General features: G+C 43.3%; 1 non-coding gene across 1 annotated transcript; it reads left to right on the top strand.

Moving 5' to 3' along the window:
* The first annotated feature begins 4456 nt into the window (after nucleotides 1-4456).
* On the top strand, nucleotides 4457-4529 carry TRNAK-CUU (transfer RNA lysine (anticodon CUU)). The gene has a single exon. It is a non-coding gene; the product is annotated as a tRNA-Lys (tRNA).
* Nucleotides 4530-8164: the final 3635 nt, after the last annotated feature.

The following is an 8164-nucleotide window of genomic DNA, read 5'->3' as shown; positions in this document are numbered from 1 at the left end:
CTTTGCCCGGTTCACGAGGACAAGTCTCTGAGAACCCGCAAAGATCACGTGGTGGGAGAAGCTGGCCTGTGTCCCCGGAGGCCTGGGCTGGGCCACCTCCTGCCACCAGTCGGCTCTCCTGGGCTTCAGCCACTCTGAGCTTTGGGCCACCACAACCGGTGACAAAAGTCCTGTTTGGATCTACTCTGTAAGGCTCCTAACTGGGCTTCTCAATTTTAGAAAAGTTGCATTGGACAGTAAGACCCACTTCCGGCCTTTAGAGAAGGCTGGTTGCGTAGAGCCTTTCATTTCTGAGGAAAACCTCGGTTACACTCCAGAGCTGTCTGCCTTTAGCCAAGAGAAAATCATGGAGGAGACAGATTTTAAATGAGAGGAGGCTGAAGGGTGAGTCAAACAGTAACACTAGACCGGGCTCTTGCTTTTAGCAGATAATCCTCAATAATCCACATAAAGCAAGAATAAAATGCCACAGTTATTAAATGCCCCGAGGTGCTTGCTTTAATCCCTCTTTCCTTAAAAAGTTCTCGGCTCCATATGTACCAGCCACTTCCTACCATCCCCCACTCCCTCCACGCCGCCCCCTCCCCAGAGCTGAGAGATTCATTTATTCAAGGATTTATTTAGTGTCAATCCACAGCCCATCTGCCTTGCACCAAAAAAAAAATTAAAACGCAAAATATGGTCCTCTTCTGTTCTTCCAACACAGGAATGAACACCCTTCCCCCACACTCACATGCCTCCTTTTTCAATTATTCTCTGTGGAACTCAAAGCAAGTCTTTGCTTCACCTGTCCTTCCGAGGCTCTGTTCCCAGGCCCCAAAGATTCACTCCTCCAGAAACTCAAGGTTTTGAGGAGTGAGGTTGGACAGAAGTTGGCATTTTGTAAATCAATCGCTTTGAGAGCTTTTCATACCTGTAAAGTCCCTTCAAAAGTCTTTAGGATTCTGGATAAACACCTGGACGCTGGCTGCCAGAAGGGGGTACAGGGAAGCTTCCCCCCCCCTTTCTTTTGGGGTATTTGCATGAATACTGGTCAGGAGTTTTGCCAAAAGATGATTAAAATCTAACAGCAACACTAAGTGGTGACTAAAACAAGAAAATGGAAAAGTGTTACAAGCAGAGGCTGAAGGTGAAATGAGTGTAATTAGTGATTTTGAGAAAACAAAAGAGCCAGTTTCCACGTTAGCTTCTCTCTCTGCTTTTTCTAAATCAACCAGAGGTAGCTTCTCTTAGCCCACATTTTCTTTCCTGTGGCATCTGGAAACTTGGGGTGCTGAATGCAGAGAGTTGATCCTGAACAAACTGCTAAGCACCTGCTCTAAGAAACAGAACATGCTTCTGGCACAGTATCAGCGGGGCAGAGGAAAAGCAGTTCCTCTCACCAGAAGTGGATTAGAAGCAGTGATGAGGAGGGTGGGGGCGTACTGCTGTGTCAGGACCTAGAGACACTCATAATACTTACGAATTTTAAATAAATAGGTGCCCGCACTGAAATAAGACTTCACTGTGATTCAGGGGAACACCACCTAGTCTAGGACCATTAGAGACTTTTCATTACTAAGGTCCATTACTATGGACACCTGAGAGTTGTTCATATGTGAAAGCAGATGCAACATCTGGACAGAGGCTGGGAAAGATGGAGGCCTGGGGTGGGTGAGCCTTTGGATATACAGGGGAGCACAGAATGGTCAGTGTTTGGCTGGCTGGCCGGAGGACCACCAGCATCAGCAATTCCCAGAAGGCTGGTTTAAAATGCAGATGCCCCAGATGGACTGACTCAGAGTCTCTGGGGGTGGGCGCAGAGTTTCACTAACTTTTCAGGCATTTCTGATGCACATTGCAGTTTGAAAGTCATTGCTTTAAAACTCGTGGAGGGGGCCTGGCTGGCTCAGTTGCTAGAGCAGGCAACTCTTGATCTTGGGGTGGGGAGTTTGAGCTCCAAGTAGGGTATAGACATTACTTAAAAACATGTTTTTAATTATTAAAAAATTTAAAAAAATAAAACCAGGGAATTCAATCTTACCCATTGCAACTTGGAATTAAATAGATCACTATTGATTCTAACAAATGAATATACTCTTCACGGTAGCCTTTTATGTGGGTGCCTAGGGAGCACCTGGACAGGATCATTGGGACCCCCCTTCAACCAGCAGAAGGTGGCCACACGGAGACTGCAGATTCTGACCAGCCCCTTTTCCATCTCTCCTTCTCCATCTCTTTTCCCCCTTTTCTCTCGTTTATACACTGTAAAGTAGTTCCTAAACTTTTTGGGTTTTGCCTATCAGCAAAATAGCGAAACAAAATGAGAAACACTTTGGTGATTACTAAAAGGCTGCCTACTTTTTCTTTTGCCAAGTAAAGACATTGAAAAATAGCAACTATCATCTATTATCACCATGCTTAAATAAAGAATATTTTAGCAATACATTGAAAAAGGAGAAAGGATATGTGAATTGTTTATGAAATCACTGTATTATTATTTTTCTATGTGGCCATTTTCTAAGAACTTTGTGGAATGCTGACTTTATCAAAAGCCACCCAACTTGACTCAGGTCAAGGTGGGTTCTAGCTGGATCTTGAGTGCTAGGCAGGCTTTTAACATTACAAGGGTACTTTCTAGAACTGAGACAGTGTAAGGTGCACTGGAAGATAAAACCCACTGGGTTCTCCCGGACTTAGATTGGAGAAGATGAGTTGAACACAGAAAGGATCTTACCAATTCTCTTCATTAGTCAACACCAATTACCTTCACTGATCGCCATGTGCTGGGCACCATTCTTATGCCCCATTTAATTTTCACAGTAATCGTTCAAGGCTGAGTTCTACCTTACAAATATATAAACTGAAGCACAAAGAAACACAATCATGTGGATCTGAACTGAAATATTTCCAAGTCTGACTCCAAAGTCCATGCTCTTTCCTTGTACCAACTTTCTCTCTTGGCCTTGAGTGATGGGATAATTATGGTTGGCACCCACATCCAGTCCTTCCTATGTGCCAGGAACTGCACAAAGCACTTTACTTCCATCAGCTCATTTACTCTTTACAATAAGCCTATGAGGTAAATACTCTTGTTACCATTTACAGATAAGGAACAGAAGCCCAGAGAAATTCAGCAAATACAGAGCCAGGTTGTAACCTAGGCCTCTGATTTTGGAGCCCAGGCTCTTAATCACTCTGTGGGATTTCCTCTGTTGTGGAAAGGTTTCTGAGCTGGGGTCACAGGATCCAGGTACCACTTATACTAATTTTTTTTCCTGGATGAAGCCAGCAACAGATCAGAGAACTCTCCTTTCTTCCTTCCAGTCCTCAGTCTTTCCCATATCCCCCTGCCTTCTCCCCTACCCCCCACATATAACTGTGCTGCATTTGCTTGACTGACAGTATACATTGGAACTCCTTGAGCTCAAGAAACTGTCTCTCCCATCTTACTAGTGTCCTTGGCAATGACAAGGGGCCTCCTAAGTCAGCAGGTGCAGATGGGGGCTGTGGTGGAACTGGAATAGGTGGGGCCAAGGGGAAGAAGATGGAAAAAAGTTCCACTGACAGGGACAAAAGATAGTTCTTGCAGAGCTAATGCCCGGGAAGATGCCCAGTTATATAACCTCTAGTCAACTGTCATGTTTTGTTTTGTTTTGTTTTGTTTTGTTTTTTAAAAAAATCTTATACTAATCCTTCTTTGATTTAGAAGGTACTTCAGTTCTATTGGGCGTGTCTATACACAAATGGGAAAACATTCAGTACAAGTTCACGGTTTTTAGTACAAGTCAAATTAAACATTTATGGAGCACTTACTATATATCAAACACAAGGAATATTGAAGGGCCTGGGGGATTTTTTGCACACAGAGTGACCAACCTGATCCAGTTTGTTTGGGACTATCTTGGTTTTATAACCTGAAATCTTATGTCCCAGAAAAACCCTCAATCTTGGGCAAATCAAGATGGTTGGTCACTCTAACAGATGACTTACACAGGGTCTCTGTCTTCAAAGAGCTCACAGTGCAGAGATGAGGTAGGGAAATACATAAAGCAATCATGACAATCTAAAGATTTAGGTGCAGTGTTTCATTCAGGGGGAAATGGCAGTTTGATATATTTACTACACCCACTAATTCTGTAATACAGAAATAATTTCAGGGTGCTTGGCTGGCTCAGTGGAGCATGTGACTCTTGATCTCTGGGTTATGAGTTCGAGCCCCATGTTGGGTGCAGAGATTACTTAAAAATGAAATCTTAAAAAAAACAAAAACAAAGAATTTCCATTTGCTATAAACTCTGAGCATTAGCTCATTAAAGGGTTACACTGTGAAATGAAAATTATGGCAGAATAATTCAAGCAAAGTTAAGTTTTTGTCTAAATGAAACTACCTTTTCCCCTGAAATGAATTCTCCTTTCACTCTGTTAGCAATCCAGGCTTTATGATTTTTTGCTTTAATAGTCTACTGAAAAGGGTGCCTGGCTGGCTCAGTTGGTAGAGTGTGAGACTCTTGATCTCAGAGTTGTGAGTTCAAGCCCCACGTTGGGTGGAGATTACCTAAAAAATAAATAAAAATAGTCTACTGAGTGTGTATAGGCATTGTCTCCACCTGTGCTCCATAGAAATACAATACAAACCACGTATGTAATATAACATTTTCCAGTAGCCATGTTAAAAACAAGTAAAAAGAAACAGATGAAATTAATTTTAATTACATAACATTTAACCAACATATTAAGTATCATTTCTAAATATGTGATCAATATTAAAATTATTGAGGTTTTTTTTCTTACTAAGTCTTCAAAATTCAGTCTAGCCAGACTAGACTGAATTTTGAAGGGCTCAGTAGCCAGAGGTGACTGGTAGTTATCATTTATCATTTTAGTTGCCTATACAGGTCTATACAAAGTAAAGTACAGAATAGAAACAATTTTTTGCTAATTCAAGTCAAAATTCTTTGCCTAAATTAATGGACTATTTTGAAGGAAAGTACTTGCTTCTATGTACATTTTTGATTCTTCTGTAATTTGGACTATCCTGCCACTTGTCCCTAGGTTCCAGCTGAGCTGCACACAAAATCTAAGCATAGGAGTAGAAGCACATGTAAAGAAGGCTACAAGCGAGCTCAGAACTGTGTATTCTTTCTTCATTGTGGAAGCCCTGCTGAGCCCATTGGGAAATGGCCATTCTCAGGCCTGGTTTCACAACATCCCCAGGTGTTTCCAGTTATCTCGAAGGGGTATCATGAGGTTTGCAAAACAAAATATAATTTAAATTCTTGGATATATAAAAAGCAATTATTGTATGTGCCTCATGGTATGTGCTTGAATTGTGAAACCCAGCGAACAGCGAGCCGATGTTGTAATTCCCAGAAGGCTGCAAAACACAAACAAAAATAATGTGACAGAGATGGTAAAGGCAGTATGAAAAAACATGGAGCTGGGGCTTAGACTCCCGGTCCTCCCTCAGCATGCTTTGCCAAATGACTTATCTGTTCAATAATGCTGAATGAACATTCCACCTTTCTCTCCGTTAAAAAAATTTTTACTCCCCCTCTGCCTTTTGTTTGCTATAAGCATTTCTTTTATTTTTGCTCATTGACTCTCACAATGACTGCACCCAGACTCTTTTTTTTTTTCATTATTTCTTCACTTTGAAAACATGTACTAGGTCTTCCTATGTTTCAAGCATTGAGCTAGATAAGGAATCACACAAATGCTCACGATCTAGAGGGTGAGCTGGAGAAACAACAAAAGTGCTGCGGAGTGATCATTCCTGGAAGCAAGCTCTGTACAAAGGGTGAAGGGAGCCCAGCTACAGAGCTGTGAAGTCAGTTCAGTTCTGGGTCTGGTAGGTGTGGGTTAGCTTGAGCGGGGATGGCCTTTTACAGTGGTGATACTTGACCCAGTTGGAAGGGGCGGGCAGAGACAGAGGAAGCCTCCGAAAGCAAACAGGCTGGGAAAGGGAGCAAATGTGTTGAACTTTTATGAATTAACAATGTCATTGTCAGTTATTATCTCAGCAGCCTGTGGTTGGCCTGGGACCCGGAAAGGCATCAGAAGGAGGCAGGACAAGAATGACCCTGGATGAGAAGCAACTTTTATTGATTTTAACACATTTTTCTCCTGAGTTGACCTTGAGCTGCCATTCAAAGTATTCTCATAAGAGACTCTTAATCATAGGAAACAAACTGAGGGTCACTGGAGGGGTGGGGGGGGTAGGATGAGGTAACTGGGTGATGGACATTAAGGAGGGCACGGGAGGTAATGAGCACTGGGGATTATAGAAGACTGATGAATCACTGACCCTACTTCTGAAACCAATAATACATTATATGGGGGATCCCTGGGTGGCGCAGCGGTTTGGCGCCTGCCTTTGGCCCAGGGCGCGATCCTGGAGACCCGGGATCGAATCCCACGTCGGGCTCCCGGTGCATGGAGCCTGCTTCTCCCTCTGCCTGTGTCTCTGCCTCTCTCTCTCACTGTGTGCCTATCATAAATAAATAAAAAAAAAATAAAGTTGTTTAAAAAAAAAAAAGGAGAGTCTCTACCCTCTTCTCTAAAAAAAAAAAAAAAAAAATACATTATATGTTAATTAATTGAATTTCAATAAATTTTTTTTAAAAAACAGAAATTTAAAAACGTTCCCTATTAAGAAAAATAAAACAAAGTATTCTCAGTGACATCCTTCACAACATTCCTCCCTTCCTTTAATTTATTCATCAAATAACATTGAACACCTACTACAATCTGGGTGTAGGCTGGTGCTAAGTGGGAAAATAAATATGACACAATCCCTTACTCCGGGGTGCCGGTGAGGGAATCACTCACAGGCATGTGTGTTAGGATCTGGTGTTGGCAGAGGCAAAGACACACTTGGAAAATGGGGCAGGCCCTGTGACCAGTACCTTCAAGTTAGGAGCCAGAGAGCTGGCAAAGGGAACATCACCGCACCGCTCCCCTGCATTCCCAGAAATATTCAAGAGGGCTTTTGACTTCCATAGGTCATGGGAACTGGGGAAGGGTATGTGGGTGACACTATACAGTTTTACTGGATTTTGAGGGCCAAGGAGAGCCCCAGTCGCCATCCAATACTGGGAGGGAAGACATGACTAGAAGCAAGTGATCTCAGTGTCCTCACTTTGGGGGCAACGGTGTACGTGTGTGTGTGTGGGTGGGGGGTTGCATGTGCGTACACACACGAGTGTGCAAGAGCTGGCTAAGCACTCTCAGAGTGGCAAGGAAGACCCACATGGCACAGCCTATTTCCTGACTCCTGAATCAGAACCTTTGTTGGAACCAGATTGTCCTTAGACATCCTTTTTTTCTTTTTTCAAAATCCTTCCCTTAATGACTGAGAAGTCTGAGAGAGAAGTGCAATGTGTCCTCAAATGTGATTGAATCCCACATTTCCTGACTCTCTATGTACCTCTTTCCATCATGATGCCTTTCTGACTCTGTGAACAATGTGGGCAGCCCAGCCATAGACAGAGGAAGACCTTATCCAAGCCCATTTTCAGTAAATTTGGACCACACCGGCCCAAGGCCTCTGCTTTGTCAGCATGCCTAAGTGATTACTTACGACCCTCCCTCTTTCTGGCTGGAGAGCCTTGTCTATCTCATTCAGGGCTGTGCCCCAGCACCTGACAGTTAGGGGCTGCTCTATTGGTCCTGATGGATTGAATGGATGGGACATAACTCCATTGAGTTCCAGTCATACAAACCCACACTAAAGCCTCAAGAAACTCTGGGCTCCTTCCCACCCTCAGCAGCAGCTGCAGTAGTGACCATGATGCCCTGCACTCAGATGGCCCTTTGCCGTTTCCAAACCCACACACCTGCTTGGCCACATTCAACCCCAGTATCCTTTCAGGGTGAGTATGTGCCTGAGAATAAAGGAAGCCTGAAAAGTTGTCAACTTTTCTTTGGTACCTCCATTCAGTCCCATGAAGCCTGAAAAGCCAACAAACTGCTGTATGTTATGTAGACTCTGGGGGAATTGCTTAATTTACCACACTTTAAGGCTGACTCTTAAATGTATGGCATTAAAAGGGCTGCCCACCCCCCCGCCCCCCGCCACGGTTAACTGTAGGACTGTAATTTATTCAGTTGGAATTCTCCTGGGTACATTTAACTCAAACTTAGGGGGGACTTGGTGAGCACAAATGCAGATTTCTTTTTTTAA

This window comes from Vulpes vulpes, chromosome 3, assembly GCF_048418805.1.
Source record: "Vulpes vulpes isolate BD-2025 chromosome 3, VulVul3, whole genome shotgun sequence".
NCBI classification, from domain to species: Eukaryota; Metazoa; Chordata; class Mammalia; order Carnivora; family Canidae; genus Vulpes; species Vulpes vulpes.
Note: the sequence above shows the minus strand (reverse complement) of the source record. Positions and strands in the feature narration are given on the sequence as shown.